This window comes from Hemiscyllium ocellatum (assembly GCF_020745735.1).
Source record: "Hemiscyllium ocellatum isolate sHemOce1 chromosome 27 unlocalized genomic scaffold, sHemOce1.pat.X.cur. SUPER_27_unloc_1, whole genome shotgun sequence".
In the NCBI taxonomy this organism is placed as follows: Eukaryota; Metazoa; Chordata; class Chondrichthyes; order Orectolobiformes; family Hemiscylliidae; genus Hemiscyllium; species Hemiscyllium ocellatum.
The window spans coordinates 4,913,726-4,937,742 of NW_026867476.1; the positions used below are offsets into that span (position 1 = coordinate 4,913,726).

At 45.4% G+C, this 24,017-nt stretch overlaps 1 protein-coding gene across 2 annotated transcripts in view; it reads right to left on the minus strand.

The window, feature by feature from the left end:
- LOC132807098 (zinc finger protein 850-like) overlaps positions 1-21,810 on the minus strand; it is a 72,831-nt gene extending 51,021 nt beyond the window's left edge. For both annotated transcript variants that reach the window (XR_009641921.1, XM_060821400.1), the window contains exons 1-2: positions 21,684-21,810; positions 17,951-18,059 (exon numbers count right to left, since the gene is read on the minus strand). The gene's annotated coding sequence lies outside the window, so the exon portion shown is untranslated. The remainder of the gene's footprint in view (positions 1-17,950; positions 18,060-21,683) is intronic.
- Positions 21,811-24,017: the final 2,207 nt, after the last annotated feature.

A 24,017-nucleotide genomic window follows, 5' to 3' on the forward strand; every position in this document is an offset into this window, starting at 1 on the left:
TGGGTTGGACCGGAGGGTCTGTTTCCATGCTGTACATCTCTATAACTCTATGAAGAGTTGCCATGAGGGAGGGAGATTCACTTTGAAACAGATATGGCCACTTCCGCGTTGTGGAGTTAATAAACAAACGAGGGGCGGAGCGAAACAAAGTGATGGTAAAGGGGGCGGGGCGACACCGTCAACAGGGCCGCACTGCACATGTGCTGCAGCGCAAGGGGCACAGAATACACTTTTCAAAAACCTCTTCCCTTCGGCCCCACAAGTGCACACCGACCCTCCAAACGGTTACCCACCCCCTACCACCATTGCTCTACATTTAACCCAGAGTAATGCACCTTACCTGCACATCATGCATAATTTAGCAAGGCCAATCCACCCTAACTTGCACAAAAGTTTAAAATCACACCACCAGGTGGTAGTCCCACAGGCTTTTTGGAAGCAGTGACTTCTGGAGTGCTGCTTCTTTACCTGGTGGTTGTGGAGTACAATTAGATTACTTACTTCAGCCCAACAAGTCCACACCGACCCTCTGAAGGGCAACCCACCCAGACCCATTCCCCTACATTTACCCCTTCACCTAACACTACGGACAATTTAGCATGGCCAATTCACCTAACCTGCACGTTTTTGGACTGTGGGAGGAAACCGGAGCACCCAGAGGAAACCCACGCAGACACGGGGAGAATGTGCAAACTCCACACAGACAATTGCCTGAGGTGGGATTTGAACCTAGGTCACTGGCGCTGTGAGGCAGCACTGTGCCGCCCAAGATCAAGTATCATAAGGCATAGAATTTATAGCAAAACATTTCAGCGTCCTGCCACTGAAATGGTATATTGAACAAACCTGGATCGGTAAGTCTTTCACTGTTTTGAATGGGTTGCAGGTATCATTACAATGTAAACCCCAGAACTTCTTGTATGCCACCTTCTCAAGATGATAGCAATTACAGAAACATGGCTCAGGGATGGGCAGGACTGACAGCTGAATGTTCCAGGATACAAATGCTACATAAAGGATAGAAAGCGAGGCAAGAGAGGAGGGGGAGTGGCATGTTTGATAAGGGATAGCATTACAGCTGTGCTGGGGGAGGATATTCCCGGAAATACATCCAGGGAAGTTATTTGGATGGAACTGAGAAATAAGAAAGGGATGATCATCTTATTGGGATTGTATTATAGACCCCCTAATAGTCAGAGGAAAATTGAGAAACAAACTTGTAAGGAGATCTCAGCTATTTGTAAGAATAATAGGGTAGTTATGGTAGGGGATTTTTAACTTTCCAAACATTGACTGGGAATGCCATAGTGTTAAAGGTTTAGATGGAGAGGAATTTCTTAAGTGCGTGCAAGACAATTTTCTGATTCAGTATGTGAATGTACCTACTAGAGAAGGTGCAAAACTTGACCTACTCTTGGGAAATAAGGCAGTGCAGGTGACTGAGGTGTCAGTGGGGGAGCACTTTGGGGTCAGTGACCATAATTCTATTCATTTTAAAATAGTGATGGAAAAGGGTAGACCAGATCTACAAGTTGAAGTTATAAATTGGAGAAAGGCCAATGTTGATGGTATTAGGCAAGAACTTTCGAAAGCTGATTGGAGGCACATGTTCGCAGGAAAAGGGATGGCTGGAAAATGGGAAGCCTTCAGAAATGAGATAATGAGAGTCCAGAGAAAGTATATTCCTGTCAGGGTGAAAGGAAAGGCTGGTAGATGTAGGGAATGCTGGATGACTAAAGAAATTGAGGGTTTGATTAATAAAAAGCAGCATATGTCAGGTACAGACAGGATAGATCGAGTGAATCCTTAGAAGTGTATCAGGAAAGTAGGAGTATACTTAAGAGGGAAATCAGGAGGGCAAAAAGGGGACATGAGATAGCTTTGGCAAATAGAATTAAGGAGAATCCAAAGAGTTTTTACAAATATATTAAAGATGTCTGAGCTACAGTGAGAGGCTGAACAGGCTGGGGCTGTTTCCTCTGGAGCGTCGGAGGCTGAGGGGTGACTTTATAGAGGTTTACAAAATTATGAGAGGCATGGATAGGGTAAATAGACAAAGTCTTTTCCCTGGGGTCAGGGAGCCCAGAACTAGAGGGCATAGGTTTAGGGTGAGAGGGGAAAGATATAAAAGACACCTAGGGGACAACTTTTTCACACAGAGGGTGGTACGTGTATGGAATGAGCTACCAGAGGAAGTGGTGGAGGCTGGTACAATTGCAACATTTAAGATGCATTTGGATGGGTATATGAATAGGAAGCGTTTGGAGGGATATGGGCCGGGCGCTGGCAAGTGGGACTAGATTGGGTTGGGATATCTGGTCGGCATGGACGGGTTAGACCGAAGGGTCTGTTTCTATGCTGTACATCTCTATGACTCTATGACAAAAGAGTAATTAGAGAGAGAATAGGGTCCCTCAAAGATCAGCTTCACAGAAAATGGGGAAGATACTAAATGAATATTTTTCATCAGTATTTACTGTGAAAAAGGGTATGGAAGAAATAGACTGTAGGGAAATAGATGGTGACATCTTGCTAAATGTCCAGATTACAGGGGAGGAAGTGCTGGATGTCTTGAAATGGGTAAAAGTGGATAAATCCCCAAGACTTGATCAGGTGTACCCGAGAACTCTGTGGGAAGCCAGAGAAGTGATTGCTGGGCCTCTTGCAGAGATATTTGTATCATCGATAGTCACAGGTGAGGTGCCAGAAGACTGGAAGTTGGCAAACGTGGTGCCACTGTTTAACAAGGGCGGGAAAGACAAGCCAGGGAACTATAGACCGGTGAGCCTGACCTCGTGGTGGGCAAGTTGTTGGAGAGAATCCTGAGGGACAGGATGTACATGTATTTGGAAAGGCAAGGACTGATTGGGGATAGTCAACATGGCTTTGTGCATGGGAAATCATGTCTCACAAACTTGACTGAGTTTTTTGAAGAGGACTGATGAGGGCAGATGTGATCCATATGGACTTCAGTAAGGCGTTCGACAAGGATCACCATGGGAGACTGATAAGCAAGGTTAGATCCCCTGGAATACAGGGGGAAGTAGCCAGAACTGGCTGAAAGGTGGTGGTGGAGGGTTGTTTTTCAGACTGGAGGCCTGTGACCAGTGGAGTGCCACAAGGATCGGTGCTGGGTCCTCGACCTTTTGTCATTTACACAAATAATTTGGATGTAAGCATAAGAGGTACAGTTAGTAAGTTTGCAGATGACACCAAAATTGGAGGTATCATGGACAGTGAAGAGGGTTACCTCAGATTACAACAGGACACAGATGGGCCACTGGGCTGAGAAGTGGCAGATGGAGTTTAATTCAGATAAATGCGAGGTGCTGCATTTTGGAAAAACAAATCTTAGCAGGACTTATGCAGTTAATGGTAAGGTCCTAGGGAATGTTGCTGAACAAGGAGACCTTGGAGTGCAGCTTCATAGCTCCTTGAAAGTGGAGTCGCAGGTAGATAGGATAGTGAAGGCGGCGTTTGATATGCTTTCCTTTATTGGTCAGAGTATTGAGGACTGGAGTTGGGAGGTCATGTTGCGGTTGTACAGGACATTGGTTAGGCCACTGTTGGAATACTCTGGAATTCTGGTCTCCTTCCTATCGGAAAGATGTTGTGAAACTTGAAAGGGTTTAGAAAAGATTTACAAGGATGTTGCCAGGGTTGGAGGATTTGAGCTATAGGGAGAGGCTGAACAGGCTGAGGCTGTTTTCCCTGGAGCGTCGGAGGCTGAGGGGTGACCTTATAGAGGTTTACAAAATTGTGAGGGGCATGGATAGGATAAATAGACAAAGAGTTTTCCTTGGAATCGGGGAGTCCAGAACTAGAGGGCATAGGTTTAGGGTGAGAGGGGAAAGATGTAAAAGAGACCTAAGGGGCAAAGTTTTCATGCAGAGGGTGGTACGTGTACGGAATGAGCTGCTGGAGGAAGTGGTGGAGGCTGGTACAATTGCAGCATTTAACAGGCATTTGGATGGGTATATGAATAGGAAGGGTTTGGAGGGATATGGGCAGGTGGGACTAGATTGGGTTGGGATGTCTGGTCGGCATGGACGGGTTGGACCGAAGGGTCTGTTTCCATGCTGTACATCTCTATGACTCTATACCAAGGTTTTATCGCAAATGGTGACATCTCCGCTCAAACAATGCATTATAGGTGTGAGGTCAGAGTGTGCCTGTTTCTCAATCTTGAGTCAGACTGGTTCTATTTCCAAAGTGGAATTTACAAAATATTACATGGATTGACTGCCTGCAGATTGTGCATTTTTCAAGCAAAATAGACTGTATCTGCAAAAACACACACCCAGTTTGTTGGGTTAATTTGTACTTGCAGAATTACATCTTACTTCGCAAAAACTGCCTGAATCCATATAAGATTCCATAAATCAATTTTTTAGATTAGACTCAGTCTAACCATTGTGGCACAGACTGTCTCACACAGGGGAGCTCGCACCATCAATACATTATCTGGGCTAACACGGCAGCAATTGGTAAAGTTTTGTGGTTTACATATGAAAGAACTGAAACCAACATGGTAATTCTAACAGATGAAACACTTAAACAATCCATGTCTTTTTCAATATGTAATTTCAGTTACATCACACTGTAAACTGTTGCTATAAATTCGGTGTCTTACAGTCTTATACTCCTCCACAAGCACCTGATGAAGGAGCTGCACTTCGAAAGCAAGAAACTTTCATCTAAACCTGTTGGACGATAACCTGGTGTTGTGTGATTTTTAATTCTGCAAATACACATTCAGTCCCATGGACTTATGTCCCTGAGAGAGGAAAAGTCTACATCAGCACTGTATGTCTCTAAGTCTATTTGCTAACAGGTGCTTTATTTCTGTTGGTGTAAATACTGTAGTAAATCTTAGCTGGGTACTAATAGTTAGATGTAAGGGAGAGAGACGTCCTCAGGTAGGGAACCATAAGAATCCTGAGAGACCCCTATTTCTGGTTTACTTCCTAATGAACAAACATTAAGCACAAGCACCTATTTATTTCTAATTTTGTTTCATTTTTTGTAAGGTATAGGGTTAAAATTGTGTAGAGTAAGGGAACAGGTGTTGCTTCTGCAAAAGCTTACATTATAAAATTAGACTGTGCAGTGCGAAACGAAAACAGGTCGAATTATCGATGACTAATAGGGCAGAGTGACCGTATAGCGGGATGTACCAGTAAATAGTGTGCCAGTCACAGGAGGGATTTGGCCATCGGATGGAATTTAGTTTGGCAGGATGATTGCACGAAGAAAGCAAACTAAGCCAGGATAGTCACATATAAGGAATGAGATAAATAAGAGTAAGGGCCGACAGTAAAGGGAGAAGTAAACAGAGGCGGAGAGAAGCTAGACAAAGGTGGAGTGAAGCTCGAGTTTGTGATTGGTTACTTTTACTGTAGCCCGTAGCCTATATGGTTAAAGAGGAGGACCAAGAGATGCAGCTGAACAGCATAAATCAGAATGTAACCCTCAGATCAGGGTGCTTACACGTTGGTGTTCTTGCAAGTATGTATCAATAAAATTTGCTGCTTCATAATTTGACTCAGACTGAAATTTATAAATATGTGAGTTTTGTTTCTCACAATTTGGGGGCTCGTGTCTGGGATATCCATCATCACCAGCAGGGTGGGCACCATCGACGGCTGGGAAGACAAGTCCCGTTCCTTTTAGAATGGTCTCGTGTTCCTCAGCGGTGGGTTTCCCCTTCTGGTTGACTGACTGAGATCTGATGAGAGTCTATCCGAACCAGGCAAAAGGTTGTAAGTAGGGACAGGGAGCCAGGCAACTCCGTGCATGGACCAAGGTAGGAAAAGAGATTTTTAAGTACTGCCTTGGTGGCTGGGATTGAGTTCTAGTAGTTAATAAGTGTCTAACAAAGGAACTCAATATGGACTGTGCCAAGGGTAAAGTAAAAGCCTCCGGAAAAAAAAATGAAAATGGAGACAGGGTCCCTGACAACATACCTCCAGAAATTCCGTTGGGCAGGATGAAGTGGAATTGGAAAAATAATACTTGTACAAGGGAAAAAGATAGCAAAAAAATGATTAAATATAGTTGCTTTGTATGGACTAAGGAATCCATTCTTCGTCCCGCCGTCTTCTGGCCAAAGTACGGGTTGTTCGAAGATAGTGTTTGTAAATATTTGAATTTATTTGTCAACAGAAAACAGCCTTTCAGTCAGGAGGGATCAGATTATGCTTCGTGTTGGAAGGGCTAGTAGCTGAAGGGCTACTGAGAGTACATTTTGTAACTAAATCATGGCCAGACGTCCAGGAAAAAACAATTCAGAAACTAGATGGGTGGAGTTAGAAATCACATGATGAATTATTAAGAGAGGCACAGAAATATTCGTAAAGAGAGAGAGGATGAAAAGCAAAAATAGAAGGCAAAAATGATGGTAGCCATGGTTGATGGAAGTAGTCAAGAAAAGAATCGAACCAGTGACTAGCAACCGGAGTGGAGGGTGGGAGCACATGGAACATAGAGGAAGGGGTAGGGGATGAGGAGGACCTTCCGTAGGGTCCAGTCGACAGGGACAAGGACAGAGGTGGAGACCCCAACAAACAGGGTGTTACATCCAGAAAAAGATTCAAAAGATAAGAGGGGTGGAGTGAGAAGCTTCTAGAGTTGTTTTTGTGGGAAGCTCAGAAAGTGGTTGTTGAATGAATGTATGTACTTTGTTGCCTGGAGGTTGAGATCCAGGACTGTTTTGAATCTGATTTATATTATGGAAATTTAACATGATTTCTTTTAAGGTTAAGGATTTTACACTGATTATGAAATAAAATGTTAACTCCTGTTCTTTTTACAGGTCATGACTGCCTTACTATCAGTTTCTAACTAATCTCTACCAAATTGGGGATTGAATTAACTGCAAATGGTGCAATGGAATCTGTTGAGGTTTTTAAAAATGAATGTGCTCGAGCAAAACAATGACAGAAACAGAATGAGAAGTCACAAGTGACTGGTAAACAAACAGAACTGCGCGATTACAGGTTTTAAAATGTTTTAGTCACTTGTTGCGTTTCCATCCTGAATTACAGATAATGATTATTTTATTTATATAATTAATATTTATAATAATTGTATTAGCCTGACTCAATATTACTTGACAGGATTCCTTCACACATTCTCAGTGACCTGTCATATTGATTCATAGCTAATTTAAAACATGACAGCATTAATTCATTGTTAATTAAAGAATGGAAAGCTACATTACTGGCCAGAGTGTGTACAGGCTGTGGCAGCAACAGCTTTATTGGTAGAAGAAAGTCAGAAACTTACTTTTGGGGGAGCCTTAATAGTCAGCACCCCACATCAGGTACGGACCATATTAAATCAGAAAGCAGGGACTCTACGAACTCTAGGATTCTAAAATACAAAGCAATTCTAATAGAAAGGGATGACCTTACAGTGATCACAGACATTTGTCTGAATCCAGCTACCTTTCTCTGGAAAGGGGAGGATGAAGCTCCGTCAGACCCAGAACATAACTGCCTTGACATTATAGAATATCAGACTAAAGTAAGAATGGACCTTAGAGATATCCCTCTACATGCAGGGGCCAGGCTGTTCATTGATGGGTCCTCCGGAGTAATGGAAGGCAAAAGATACAATGATATGCGGTAGTGGATGGAATAGAGGGGAGTGGTATTGAGGTTAGTTGACTACCCAATGATTGGTCGGCACAGACTTGCAAACTTTATGCACTAGGAAGGGCCCTTAAGACCTTGGAAGGCAAAGAAGGAACTGTATACACAGATTCTAAGTAAGCCTTTGGGGTGGTACGCACATTTGGGAAAATATGGCAGGAGAGGGGACTGATAAACAGTAGGGGTAAAGAACTGGCTCATGAGGAATTGGTAAAGCAAGTACTGGAATCCCTTTTGTTGCCAAAGGAAATAGCAGTAATCCACATAAATGGACTTCAGCAGGGAAATGATCCCAAAGCAAAGGGAAATAGATTGGCGGATGAAGTCGCTAAGAAGGTAGCTCTGAAATATCAGCCTGCTGCAATATATATAGTTTGGTACCTATGGTGCAGGAACCTGGGGGGGGATGGTGGGGGGGGGGGGGGGGGGGGTGGTGAAGAGAACGATATTTAGCGCTGAGGAAGAGAGAGAGAGTTAGAAGAACTGGGAACTATGCAGACAGTAGAGGGGCGCTGGATGCTACCCGATGGCCGGGAGATGCTAAATAAGATGATGATGTGACAAATAATGGCTGTCTTACACCAGGGGAGTCACTGGGGAGTGTAAGCAATGTGTGATTTGGTCTTAAGGAAATATGGATGCAAAGGGATCAATACGATAGCCAAACAGATATGTGAGGGATGTATAACATGCAAGAAAATCAATAAGAAGGTATTGAGGAAACAAGTCCCAGGAGGGAGAGAACCTGGACTAAGACCATTTCAGAGCATTCAGGTAGATTATACCGATTTACCCCGAGTGGGAAGACTGAGGTATATGCCGGTAATGGTTGATCACCTAACTGGATGGGTGGAGGTGTACCCTTTAGCCACTGCCACTGTCACTGTAAGTGGGGTGTCCAAGGTAATACTTGAATACATAATTCCCAGATACGGGATAGTGGAATGTATAGATTCGGATCAGGGAACTCATTTTACTTCCAGGGTATTCCAGGGAGTGATGAAGGGATTAGGAGTGTCCTGGGAGTTCCACACCCCTTGGCACCCATCTTCATAAGGAAACGTTGAGAGAATGAACCAGACACCCATGAAGCAGTTATCTACATTAATTGTAGAAACCAGACTCCCTTGCAAGTGGCCCCAAGGAAAGATTTGGGGCTGTCCCCTTATGGGATATTGTTTGGCCTGCCCTACCTGGGGAACTGCCAACCCTGGAGACTAAAGATCGGTTCTTAAAGAAGTATATACTGGTCCATAAGACCATAAGACATAGGAGTGGAAATAAGGCCATTCGGCCCATCGAGTCCACTCCACCATTCAATCATGGCTGATGGGCATTTCAACTCCACTTGCAAGCATTCTCCCCGTAGCCCTTAATTCCTTGTCCACCTCTGTCTTTTCTTAGCAGACAAGGATTACTGGCACAGACTCCACCCCTTGAATTCGCCGTTCATCCCATCCGGCCGGGAGATTGGGTCCTAATTAAGTCATAGGCAGAAACTAAATTCCAACTAGATTGGGAGGGACCATACCAGGCTCTTTTGACGACTGAAACGGTGATACGCACAGCGGAGAAAGGCTGGACTCACTCCACCAGGATTAAAGGACCGGTGGATTCCCCGGTTAAGAAGGAAGTCTGGACAGCCAAATCGACGGAAGAACCACTGAAACTCAGACTCAAAAGACTTTAAGTAACTGATTTTTATGCAGACACGGGATAGTTTCTTTATGATAGCTATATATTATATTGCATGTTAAATCTCTCGGTCCTTCAATACTATTGTAGGATGCTGGGGACACTTAGGGTTACCATATTAGCCTTCTTAGTATTGGGATCCCCGAGTCTGAATATCCACAAGTAATAGAGGTCGATGCTTGCAGCCTAGTAAAATGCCCAGATGTAAAGTATCAGAGGGAGTATATTTCCTCCAAAATCCTTCTTCAGACCCTACCGGACACAAGGTAATGGTTCGCAAAAACCACCACCTGGCATCACTATCCATAGAGCCCCTTTTGCCCAGCCCTAGACTGTCCTGACAGAAAGTGCCACCCGATATACCTCACCATCAAAAATACCTCCTCTGAAGACTCCTTTCCCCGTAAAAATGGGTGTCGACTCCTTAGTAACGATTTAAAGATAGTAATGGAAGCCACTGGGGAGTGCTTTTCGGGCTGCTGTTTCCGAATAGCCGTAGGAAATGGAAAATGAGCCAAACAACTTGATAACAACATTCATCAAGCTTTTGCCCCTCCCAACGACCCAAAGGTGGTAAAAATTATAGAGCTGGAGGACTTGAAGCAGACCATTGAAACAGAAACTGGATACGGGGAAACAAATGCCCGAGTTGAATGGGTAAAGTACACTGTTAAAACTCTAAATAAAAGCAATTGCATGTGTCTCTGGCAGACTGGTTGCCCACACTCGGGTGGAACCAAAACAGGAAGGGCATGGAATGTATGATAGCCCTATGCACATCCCTAATGTTCTCTCCCTTGGAGAAGACAGATTTGAAAGCTTCCCCCACCGTTTTTGACCACAGTCGGGAATCACACATTGTGTATAAGCCGACAGGGTACAAATTGGTTGAGAGACTTGGGGGAGCTAAGGTTAAATTCAGAATGACACTGAAACAGACAAAGGAGGGAACTACTCAGCACTCAGGGTTCCCCGGGCTGATCTCTGGTAATACTGCGGAGGCAGAATATTGTGACCTACCTTACCTCCTGACTGGAGAGGGATATGTGCAATTGGCAATCCCATTCACCTTGGCATTTGAAGAGAAGGTGGTAGTAACAAAGAATGGGAGGAGTAAAAGGTCACTATTAGATACTTCCTTTGATGATAGGATTGATCTCAACTCTATAGGAGTTCCTAGAGGGGTCCCCGATAAGTTTAAGGCCCGCAACCAGATTGCAGCAGGTTTTGAATCGGCCCTGTTTTGGTGGGTAACGGTCAACAAGAATGTGGACTGGATAAAATTCGATATTTTTTTTTTACAACCAGCAAAGATTCATCAATTACACTAGAGATGCAGTCAAGGGTATTTCCGAGCAACTTGATGCAACCAACAGAATGACCTGGAAAAACAGGTATGATCCTAGCTGAAAAAGGGGGTGTATGTGTGATGTTAGGAGGTAGCTGTTGTACTTTTATTCCAAATAATACAGCACCTGATGGGTCAATCACTCGCGCCTTGCGGGGATTGACCACCTTGGCGGAAGAACTGGCTGAGAGTTCAGGAGTGGGCACATCACTCACGGGATGGCTGGAATCATGGTTTGGGAAATGGAAAGGCGTGGTAGTCTCCATCCTCACCTCCCTGATAATGGTAGCAGTGGTACTGACAGCAATTGGCTGTTGTATCATACCTTGTGTTAACCCAGCGACTAATTGAGATCGCCTTGGCAAAACAAATACCGCCTCTAAAAGGTAATCAGGCAGAGAAACTCAACCTCTTGAACAATGAGGGGATGGGTGACCTTAAGGAAATAACCACTATAAATTAAGTCTCAGGGATGATGCTAGTGAACTGGAAGGCAAGGTATGAGACAAATGCAGAAGACAACACTTAGCAGGCAAGAAGAAAAGGAGGGGGGTGGGGGAATTGTAAGGTATAGGGTTAAAATTGTGCAGAGTAAGGGAACAGGTGTTGCTTCTGCAAAAACTTACATTATAAAATTAGGCTGCGCATGCCAATATTAAACAGTGAGAAGCGAAAACAGATAGAATTATCTATGACTAATAGGGCAGAGCGACCGTGTAGCGGGATGTACCAGTAACAGGAGAATAGTGTGCCAGTCGCAGGAGGGATGTGGCCAACGGATGGAATTTAGTTTGGCAGGATAATAGACAATAGGAGCAGGAGTAGGCCATTCTGCCCTTTGAGCCTGCACCACCATTCAGTATGATCATGGCTGATCATCAGTATCCTGTTCCTGCCGTATCTCCATAACCCTTGATTCCTCTATCTTCGAGAGCTCTATCCAACTCTTTCTTAAATTAATCCAGAGACTGGGCCTGCACTGCCCTCTGGGGCAGAGCATTCCACACAGCCACCACTCTCTGGGTGAAGAAATGTCTCCTCATCTCTGTCCTAAATGGCCTACCCTTTATTTTTAAGCTGTGTCCTCTGGTTCGGCACTCACCCATCAGCGGAAACATGTTTCCTGCCTCCAGAGTGTCCAATCCTTTAATAATCTTATATGTCTCAATCAGATCCCCTCTCAGTCTTCTAAACTCAAGGGTGTACAAGCCCAGTCGCTCCAGTCTATCAGCGTAAAGTAGTCCCGCCATTCCAGGAATTGACCTCATGAACCTACGCTGCTCTCCCTCAATAGCCAGAATGTCTTTCCTCAAATTTGAAGACCAGAACTGCACACAATACTCCAGGTGTGGTCTCACCACGGCCCTGTATAGCTGCAGAAGAACCTCTCTGCCTCTCTACTCAATCCCTCTTGTTATGAAGGCCAGCATGCTATTAGCCTTCTTCACTACCTGCTGTACCTGCATGCTTACCTTCATTGACTGGTGTACAAGAACACCCAGATCTCTTTGTACTGCCCCTTTACCTAAATTGATTCCATTTAGGTAGTAATCTGCCTTCCTGTTCTTGCCACCAAAGTGGATAACCGTACATTTATCCACATTAAACTGCCATCTGCCATGCATCTGACCACTCACCTAACCTGTCCAGGTCACCCTGTAATCTCCTAACATCCTCCTCACGTTTCACCCTGCCACCCAGCTTAGTATCATCAGCAAATTTGCTAATGTTATTACTAATACCATCTTCTAGATCATTAATATATATTGCAAAAAGCTGTGGTCCCAGCACTGATCTCTGCGGTACCCTACTGGTCACTGCCTGCCATTCTGAAATGGAGCCGTTTATCACTACTCTTTGTTTCCTGTCAGCCAACCAACTTTCAATACAAGTTAGTACTTTGCCCCCAATACCATGCACCCTAATTTTGCTCACTAACCTCCTTTGTGGGACTTTATCAAAAGCTTTCTGAAAGTCTACATCTACTGGATCTCCCTCGTCCATCTTCAGAATTACATCCTCAAAAAATTCCAGAAGATTAGTCAAGCATGATTTCCCCTTCATAAATCCATGCTGTCGTGTTACTACTATCCAGATGTGTTGTAATTTCATCCTTTACAATAGACTCCAGCACCTTTCCCACCACTGATGTCAGACTAACTAAATTTCCTGTTTTCTCTCTCCCACCTTTCTTAAAAAGTGGTACAACATTAGCCACCCTCCAATTCACAGGAACTGATCCCTAATCTATCGAACTCTGGAAAATAATCACCAATGCATCCACGATTTCTCGAGCCACCTCCTTCAGTACCCTGGGATGTAGACCATCATGCCCCGGGGATTTATCAACCTTCAGACCTAACAGTTTCTCCAACACCAATTCCTGGCAAATATAAATTCCCTCAGTTCAGGTCCTTCAGCCACTGCTACCTCAGGGAGATTGCTTGTGTCTTCCCCAGTGAACACAGATCTGAAGTACCAATTCAATTCTTCTGCCATTTCTTTGTTCCCTGTTTCTGTCTTCAAGGTCCCAATTTTAGTCTTAACCATTTTTTTCCCTTTCACATACCTAAAGAAGCTTTTACTATCCTCCTTTATATTTTTGGCCAGTTTACCTTCGTACCTCATTTTTCCTCTGCGTATTTCCTTCTTAGTAATCCTCTGTTGTTCTTTAAAAGCTTCTCAGTCCTCCTTTTTCCCACCTATCTTTGCTATGTTATACTTTTTCTCCTTTAACTTAATATGTTTCTTAACTTCCCTCGTCAGCCACGGCCGCCCATGCCTCCTCCGAGGATCTTTCTTCCTTTTTGGAATGAAATGATCCTGCATCTTCTGCATTATACACAGAAATATCTGCATTGTTCCTCCACTGTCATTCCTGCTAAGGTATTGTATCATTGAACTTTGGCCAGCTCCTCCCTCATAGCTCCATAGTTCCCTTTGTTCAACAGAAATATTGTCACTTCCGATTGTACCCTCTCCCTCTAAATTGCAGATTGAAGCTTATTGTATTATGCTCACTACTTCCCAATGGCTCCTTCACTTTGAGGTCCCTGATCAATTCTGGTTTGTTGCACAATACCAGATCCAGAATTGCCTTCTCCCTGGTTAGCTCCAGCACCAGCTGCTCTAAGAATCCATCTTAGAGGCACTCCACAAAGTCTCTTTCTTGAGGTCCAATACCATCCTGATTCTCCCAGTCTACCTGCATGTTAAAATACCCCATAACAACTGTAGTAACATCTTTGTGACAGGCCAATTTCAGCTCCTGATTCATCTTACATCCGACATCCAGACTACTGTTTGGGGGCTTGTAGATAACTCCCAAGAGGGTCTTTTTACCCTTAGAATTTCTCAGCTCTATCCATACTGACTCTACATCCCCTGATTCTAGGTCCCCCCCGCGCAAGGGACTGAATATCCTCCCTTACCAACATGGCCATCCCACCCCCCTCTGCCTGTCAGTCTGTCCTTACGATAGCACGTGTAGCCTTGAATATTCATTTCCCAGGCCCTGTCTACTTGAAGCCACATCTCAGTTATCCCCACATAATCATATCTGCCAATTTCCAAAAGAGCCTCAAGCTCATCCATCTTATTTCTAATGCTTTGCGCATTCATATATAGTATTTTTAATTTGTTACTGCCCTCACCCTTCCCATCAACTCCTATTTCACTCAACCTTACAGCATGATCCCGTTTTGAGTTTTCTGCTTCATTGCGTCGAGGTAAGTTCTTAAATAACAACCACTTATCTCCCCGACCGGCTTTGCGCTCCAACTTCACTTCCGCCCAGCACCCGCCGTTTTCTGCTGCAAGAAGACAGCAAACTATGCCAGGATAGTCACACATAAGGAATGAGATAAATAAGAGTAAGGGGTGACAGGCTTAGAGTAATGGGAGAAGTAAACCGAGGCGGAGAGAAGCTAGACAAAAGGTGGAGTGAAGCTAGAGCTTGTGACTGGTTACTTTTGGTGTAGCGCGTAGCCTATGGGGTGAAAGGGGAGGACCGAGAGACGCAGCTGAACAGCATGAATCAGAATGTAACCCTCAGATTGGGGTGCTTACTTGTTAGGCACCTGTCCTTGCAAGACCTGTTCAATAAAATTCCCTGCTTCAGAATTTGACTCGGACTGAAATTTATTAATATGCGAGTTTTGTCTCTCACAATTTTCTTGTTTTATTCCCTGGGATGATGTGGGAGAATTGTTAGATTTGGGTTAGCCATTTTGTCACATATTAAAAGCCTGGAAACCATTTTGAATCTCATCTTAGTGCCTGCTTGGAGGAGAAAGTGAGGACTGCAGATGCTGGAGATCAGAGCTGAAAATGTGTTGCTGGAAAAGCGCAGCAGGTCAGGCAGCATCCAAGGAACAGGAGATTCGATGTTTTGGGCATAAGCCCTTCTTCAGGAATTCCTGAAGAAGGGCTTATGCCCGAAACGTCGAATCTCCTGTTCCTTGGATGCTGCCTGACCTGCTGCGCTTTTCCAGCAACACATTTTCAGTTAGTGCCTACTTGCTAAAGCTTGTGTTTCCCAGGCTCAGCAGAGACTGTTGGCCTTGCAGCTGTACTGCTCCCTGATAAACAAATTCTTTCCTTGCGTGGGACTTTATATCCATCTCTCACAGTTGGCGAGTCAGGCAGGAGACACCCTCTTCCTGCCAGGTCACTGGCCGATATCGTTTGAGAGATGGTTGCTGCTTTTGTCAAGTCCAAAATAAGGGGGGGGGGGCGCAGGCAGAGAGATGAGGGGGGGCGCGCAGGCAGAGAGATGGGGGGGCGCGCAGGCAGGTACGGAGAGGGCGTGCAGGCAGGCAGAGAGAGAGCGGGTGCGCAGGCAGGCAGGCAGAGAGAGAGAGAGAGGTGGTGGGGTGGTGCACAGGCAGGCAGAGAGACTGACTCAGTGCCTGCAGCGTGCAGAAAGATTAACACTTCATAATCTGGTTTGAATGTAGGCAGAGAGAGGGGGGAGAGAGGGGGGGAGAGAGGGGGGGGGAGAGAGAGGGGGGGAGAGAGGGGGGAGAGAGGGGGGGGGAGAGAGGGGGGGAGAGAGGGGGGGGAGAGAGGGGGGGGAGAGGGGGGGGGGAGAGGGGGGGGAGGGGGGGAGAGGGGGGGAGAGTGGGGGAGAGAGGGGGGGAGAGAGGGGGGGAGAGAGGGGGGGAGAGAGGGGGGGGGGGGGGGAGGAGAGGGGGGGAGGAGGGGGGGGAGGGAGGGAGGGGGGGAGGGAGGGGGGAGGGGGGAGGGGGGGAGGGGGGGGGAGGGAGGGGAGGGGGGGGAGGGGAGGGGAGGGGGGGGGGGGGAGGGGGAGGGAGGGGGGGGAGGGGGGGAGGGAGGAGGGGAGGGGTGGGGGGGGAGGGGAGGGAGGAGGGAGGAGGGGAGGGGAGGGGGAGGGAGGAGGGGCAGGCAGAGAGAGAGCGGGGGGGGGCGGCGCGCGGGCAGGCAGGCAGAGAGAGAGAGAGAGAGAGGAAGGAGCGCGCAGGCAGGCAGACACAGAGAGGGGGCGCGCAGGCAGGCAGAGAGAGACTGACTCAGCGCCTGCAACTTGCAGAAAGGTTAACACTTCATAATCTGGTTTGAATGCACATTTGCCTGGGTTTGGTGCTGAAATCACAGGGGAAGCCCCTGAAGAACCGCACAAACTCTGGCCTCAAATATGGTCCTCCCTCCACACCCAAACCAAAATGTGGGTGACCCCTGATGGACTGGTTTGTGTTCATTCTTTGCTGCTGCCGATTTCAGTTGATTATGTACATTATTGTACACAGTTGAGCAAAGAGGGAATGGTTAACACTCTGTTACAAACTGGTGGCACCCAGATTTTCAGAAAGCAGCGAGTAAAAAAAAAGCTGAAGCGTGTTTAATTTGTAAAGTTTAATTTGATTGTTCTGCCTTTCACTGTACTCTTTCTTATCTTTCTTTCATGAACTATGTTTGAATGGGCCTGATAACCTCTAGTAAAGGGGAATTACAGTTTAATACTTTTCTTTACACACATGTGAAAAATATGTTTGTGAAAAATATGTGTTGCTTCTACAGAAAAATTGTGGAAAATAGGTTTGTGAAAATGTAAGGCTCAGTGCTGCAGAAACCACAATCAACGGTGATAAGATTCAGTGTGGGCGACCAGGGAGGAACAGCTGCTTTAGCAGAAGCCATAATGCAGAAGTCGTGTACGCTAACAACAGACCGCAGAGGGATGTGGTAAAACAGTCAAGCTAACACCTGGAATTTGTCACAGCAGGAACTGGATAGGCCAAATAAGGCAAGAAACAAACAAGGGTAAGGGGGTGACAGGCTTAGAGGAGTGAGAGGAGAAAGTGAGATCTGCAGATGCTGGAGATCAGAGCTGAAAATGTGTTGTTGGAAAAGCGCAGCAGGTCAGGCAGCATCCAAGGAACAGGAAATTCCTTGGAAGGGCTTATGCCCGAAACGTCGAATTTCCTGTTCCTTGGATGCTGCCTGACCTGCTGCGTTTTTCCAGCAACACATTTTCAGCTTAGAGTAATGGGAGAAGTAAACAGAGGAGGAGTGAAGTGAGTAACTTGTGATAGGTTTGAAGCTTTGCATAGTAAGCCAATAAGGTAAAAGAGGAGTACTGAGAGACTCAGCTGAACTGTATAACTTGTGATGTAACCTTTTGATCAAGTTGCCTACTTGTAGGACACCCATTCTTATAAGAATGCTTTAATAAATACCTGCTTCGGAATTTGACACAGACTGAAATTATTGAAGAGTGAGTGGCATTTCTCACACACTTGCTGCTGGGTATGTGCCCATATCCCCATCCATCCCAAACCCACACCAAGCGAGCCCTTATAGAATTTGACCGACTTGCAGCTTTCTTTCCCCTGCCTTTGAAACTGCTCGACTGAAAATCAAAGTCACCCCGCAGACGGTGCTCAGTTCAGTTCACTGTTGTGGCCCTCCTCTCTAGCGATCTGCCAGATGCCGAGATTTTCCCTGATGATGATTCTCAATCCCTGGAGCTATCTGCCCCTGTCCTTACTGAACCCGGGGACTATCTGTCCGATCTCCAACCACCACCCCCTGGCAATCCCCCGGCTCTGGGTATATAATTCCCCCTTTTGCTGACACCCTCAATCTCCTCTTTTTAATAAAAGGAGGAGGGAATGTGGGAGAAGTTGACACAACTCTGTGGAGGTTATTTTGTCACAAAGCTATGTTTGCAGTAAAACGTAGCCTGCTAACGTAATGCCCTGGCTAAGGAATTCTGTTTTGATAGGCTGACCTTGCAGCTGCAGGCTGTCTCTGCTCCTCAGGCCATTAGACTGTGCTGCTTCATAGAATGATGGATTGGTTCTCTCTGTCCCTTATCGGTAATTCGAGCCGAGCTGAACCTGCAGTAAAAGCTAACATTCAGTTTTGTAGACATTAAGAAATGTAGGTCTGGACAATGTATGTGAACCTTACGACTGCCCCTCAGTTGCACAATTAATAGAGAGTGGGCTTGTGTTTTACTATAAAACTTCTAACATTCTGTATTTCAGTGGAATAAGTCGGACTTTGTTTTGAACAAAAAAGGCTTCCCCATAGGAATGAATAAAGCTAGTTAATTGCTCAAGGTCTCCTCTCCTGACTACTTTGCTTTAAACGATTTGCCACACGAGTTACTTTGCCCCAAAAGCACTAACAGTTACATCTAAGAGAGAAGCGATTGCTGGGTCTCTTGCTGAGATATTTGTATCATCGATAGTCACAGGTGAGGTGCCGGAAGACTGAAGGTTGGCTAATGTGGTGCCACTGTTTAAGAAGGGTGGTAAGGACAAGCCAGGGAACTAAAGACCAATGAGCCTGACCTCGGTGGTGGGCAAGTTGTTGGAGAGAATCCTGAGGGACAAGATATACACGTATTTGGAAAGGCAAGGACTGATTTGGGATAGTCAACATGGCTTTGTGCATGGGAAATCATGTCTCGCAAACTTGATTGAGTTTTTTGAGGAAGTAACAAAGAGGATTGATGAGGGCAGAGCTGTAGATGTGATCAATATGGACTTCAGCAAGGTGTTCGACAAGGTTCCCCATGGGAGGCTGATTAGCAAGGTTAGATCTCATGGAGATAGTTCTCAGGGAGAACTATCCATTTGGATACAGAACTGGCTCAAAGGTAGAAGACAGAGGGTGGTGGTGGAGGGTTGTTTTTCGGACTGGAGGCCTGTGACCAGTGGAGTGCCACAAGGATCGGTGCTGGGCCCTCTACTTTTTGTCATTTACATAAATGATTTGGATGTGAGCATAAGAGGTACAGTTAGTAAGTTTGCAGATGACACCAAAATTGGAGGCGGAGTGGACAGCAAAGAGGGTTACCTCAGATTACAACAGGATCTGGACCAGATGGTCCAATGGGCTGAGAAGTGGCAGATGGAGTTTAATTCAGATAAATGCAAGGTGCTGCATTTTGGGAAAGCGAATCTTAGCAGGACTTATACACTTCATGGTAAGGTCCTAGGGAGTGTTGCTGAACAAAGAGACCTTGGAGTGCAGGTTCATAGCTCCTTGAATGTGGAGTTGCAGGTAGATGGGATAGTGAAGAAGGCCTTTGGTGCTTTCCTTTATTGGTCAGAGTATTGAGTAGAGGAGTTGGGAGGTCATGTTGCAGCTATACAGGACATTGGTTTGACCATAGTTGGCGTATTGCATGCAATTCTGGTCTCCTTCCTATCGGCAGGATGTTATGAAATTTGAAAGCTTCAGAAAGGATTTACAAGGATGTTACCAGGGTTGGAGGGTTTAAGCTATAGGGAGTGGTTGAACAGGCTGGGGCTATTTTTCCTGGAGCATCGGAGGTTGAGGGGTGGCCTTATAGAGGTTTACAAAATTATGAGGGGCATGGATAGGGTAAAGAACTAGAGGGCATAGATTTAGGATGAGAGGGGAAAGATATAAAAGAGACCGGAGGGGCAACCTTTTCACACAGAGGGTGGTACGTGTATGGAATGAGCTGCCAGAGGATGTGGTGGAGGCTGGTACAATTGCAACATTTAAGAGGCATTTGGATGGGTATATGAATAGGAAGAGTTTGGAGGGACATGGCCGGGTGCTGGCAGGTGGGACTAGGTTGGGATAGCTGGTCGGCATGGACGGGTTGGACCGAAGGGTCTGTTTCCATGCTGTACATCTCGATGACTCTATGACAGCCGATGGGATGAATTGTCTAACTTCTGCTCCTTTGTCTTATGATCTCTTGCTGTCCTGGATTCAGTGAGAGTGGGAGCAGGAGTAGGTCATTTGGTCTTTTGAGCTTGCACCAGCATTGAATAGATCATAACGGGATATTAACCAACATCTTGGTGGATAGGCTGGGACTTTTTCACTGGAGCACAGTAGGTTGAGAGGTGACCTTACAGAGGTATATAAAATCATGAGGGACATAAATGAGGTGACCACCGGGTATCCTTTCCCAAGGGTGGGGGTAACAAGTTTATGCAACAAAATTTGAAGGAGAGGGGAGGAAGATTTTAAAAAGGCATGGGGGCACCTTTTTTTTACACAGAGAATAGTTGATGTTTGGAATAAATATCCAGAGGAAGTGGTGGATGCAGGTACAGTAACAACATTTAAAAGATGTTTGGATAAGTACATGAATAGGAAAGGTTCAGAGGGATATGGGCCACACACTAGGTGGGATTAGTTGAATTTGTGAATATATTCAGCATGGACCAGTTCAACTGAAGGGTCTGTTTCTGTGCTGTCTGACACTAAGTGTTCTGTTCTAGACTGGTCTTAAAATCATTTTCTTGCCTCCCCCCATAACCATCCATTTCTTTTCTGTTCAAAAACCAGATGAACACGGTCTTGAATATATTCAATGACCCCCTAACTGTAGGAAGACATCCCCACTTCTGAACTCAATTCCTCTTGCTAATATACCACTTGCCTTGCTGATTGCTGCTGCACCTGTCTGACAACTGGCAGTGACTGGTGTAGAAGGACGCTGAGGTCCCATTGTACATCTACACATCATTCCTGAAAAAGGACCCATGCCCAAAATGTTGACTCTTCTGCTCCTTGGATGCTGCCTAACCTACTGTGCTTTTCCAGTACCACACTTTTTGAGTATGATCTCCAGTATCTGCAGTTCTCACTTTCTCCACATCCCAATACATCACCATTTAAATAATACACCTCCTCTCTGCTTTTTTCTTCCCCACATGAAAACTTCACATTGTGGTACTGCATTTGCCACGTGTTTGCAAATTGTGGTCTTCTGTACATAGGGGAGACTAAGCGTAAACTTGGGGAACGATTTGCAGAACGTAGCAGCTGGATCTGCAGAGGCTGAACGGACCTCCCAGTCACCATCCATTTTAATTCCCCTTCCCACTCTCTTTCTGGCATGACTATCTTTGGCCTCCTCTATTGTCACAACGAACCAAACCGCAAATTGGAGGAACAACACCTCATCCTCCACCACCTGGGCAGGCTACAGCTCAAAGGACTCAACATTGTTATCTCCACTTTCAAATAACCTCCCTACCCATTCCTGAGCCTGGACCGCTCATTTCCACTGGTCTATGCCACCAACCAGATTGTACTCTCGGCCTGCCTTCACCTATTTTGCTGCTCATCGGATGCTGCCTGAACTGCTGTGCTCTTCCAGCACCACTAATCCAAAATCTGGTTTCCAGCATCTGCAGTCATTGCTTTTATCTGCCTTCACCGATCCCCACTTCACCACACTGCCCTTTGCCCTCCATTTATCTGCATCTCCCCCTACACCCGCCCCCAGTCCTGAAGAAGGGTTACACCCGAAATGTTGACTTCTCCACCTCCTGATGCTGCCTGACTTGTTGTGTTCTTCCAGTCTCCTGCCTGTCTGTTTTGCTAATTGAGACACAGACCTGGAGCAACATTTCCTGAGTCTGTCCCATTCCGGATTCACTGCCTTTTCTTTCAGTTGCTGCAAGTTAATAATTGAATCCCAAAATGAAAAACAAATAGAAAAAAAAGAGTGCCGTACTCACAGATCTTGGACAGAGGAAGGAATTTGCAGTCTGGGTGAAGCACAATCTTTATTCAGAGAGAGGAACGAGAGTAGCAGCTTCAAAAGCTCATGAAGCAACGTCCGCATTCAGACAATGGGGTGGCTCTGATTGGCAGGAGGACCAGACTCCCTCAGGTCCTCCAGGACTCTCTATTGGTCAATCAAGCAAAGGTCGAGCGCATTTTTTTTGCGGACAACGATGAGCATGCCCAGTGTTTTGCTGACACTGGCGGGCATGCGCACGGCTTTGCTGACACCGGCAAACATGCGCAGTATGCTCTACATGGATGGTGTTACTGGCAAATTTTAAGAGTCCAAATGCCAAAAGGAAATAAAAAGGAGCAGAGCTACAATTTTTTCTTTTGTGGTTCGACATTTTATTGCCTTTGCATTTTGTCTCGTTGCTCAAAGTTTGTATGTATTTTCCTCTTGTTGAGAGAGAGTGTGTTCCAGTGAGCTGACTCTGGGAAGGAGCTGTAACTAGTTACACAGACTGAAGAACCATTACACTATTCGCAGCAAAGAGTGACTGGACATGCTTCCTGAGTGTTATCACAGTTTCCGATTAACAATTGAAACTGAGAGCCAAAAGGATACCAGAACTGCGGAGAAATCGTGGAAATGTGGGGACTGTCGGAAGGGATTCCATTCCCTATCGGCACTGGTGATTCAATAGCTCAGTCGCAGGAGGGAGAGGCCGTTCTTCAAAACATTATTTCCCATTGACAAAAACATATTCACGCTGCCTGATTACCTTGAACTTATACAAGTGCCCTGTCATAACATCTTTAATAATAGCTTTGAACATTTTCCCTATGACATAGGTAAACAGTTTTCTGTTCTCGGTCTCCCTTTTTGAAGAAAGCAGTTTACCTATCTAAAGAAACCAAATTTCCAAACTAATGTGGTTTGGAAAATTAAAACCAATGCATTAACTATTTCACTAGCCAGTTTTTCTGTAAGATTCTAGGATGAAATCCCTCGTACCTGGGACTTGTCAACCCGTAGTTCCACAGTTTACTCAGTATTACTTCCCTGCTAATTGTAATTTTCTTCAGTTCCTCCCTCCCTTTCAATTCCTGATTTACAGCTAGTACCAGGGTGTTTCTTGTATCCTCTCTAGTAAAGACATTCAAGCTCTTTTCAATTCATGTGCCATTTCTTTATCCTCTGTTGTTGAGTCCCCAGACTCATTTTCTATAGAACCAACACTTACTTTGTGGGCAAATCTTTCCTCTCCAGAAAGTCTTGGTACTTAACACGATAAAATTCACTTTGAAATATTGCTCATTCAAACCTTACCAAGCACACCCTACAGATTTAAAATCCTCCAAACCCAGTTTTGTTATGATTTTTAATTCTGAAGAAAAATTTGAATACCCAGCGATTAACTGGAAGAATTATACACTAAGTTTTCACATTTTTAAACAAACAAATGACCAATTAATTGGAGTAACTTAGCAGAATAGCATGTATGGCCTTAAATTTAAATCTAGTTTTCTTTCAAGTCCACACGGTGGCACAGTGGTTAGCACTGCTGCCTCACAGCGCCTGTAGACCCGGGTTCAATTCCCGACTCAGGCGACTGACTGTGTGGAGTTTGCACGTTCTCCCCGTGTCTGCGTGGGTTTCCTCCGGGTGCTCCGGTTTCCTCCCACAGTCCAAAGATGTGCGGGTCAGGTGAATTGGCCAAGCTAAATTGCCCGTAGTGTTAGGTAAGGGGTAAATGTAGGGGTATGGGTGGGTTGCGCTTCGGCGGGTCGGTGTGGACTTGTTGGGCCGAAGGGCCTGTTTCCACACTGTAAGTCTAAAAAAAAACCTGCTCCGTGTGCGGGAAGGGATTCATTGATTGGTCTTCCCTGCGGAAACACCAGCCTGTCCACACTGGGGAGAGACCATTCACCTGTTCCGTCTGCAGGAAGGTATTCAGTCATCCTATCTTTTCAGACACCAATCCAGTCATTCTTTTTATTTCAAAAATATACTTTATTCATAAAATAATTTGATGGTCTGTACAGTTGGTCATGCCATACATACATAAACATTTACAGCAATCAGAATTTATCATTTGTATATGCAGGTCTGTACGTTTATCAATCATATGTCCACATATTTAGCTGAGGCGTCAGCAGAACCCAAAAGAGTGCGTCCCTCTGTCCTTCTTAGGCAGGTAGATGTTACACAGTGGTCTTTCCCCACTGCGCATTGGTGGCAGCTGCCCCAACCTTCAGCACATCCCTCAACCACGTAGTCCTGGACCTTAGAATGTGCCAGTCTGCAACACTCAGTCGGGGTCAACTCCTTCTGCTGGAAG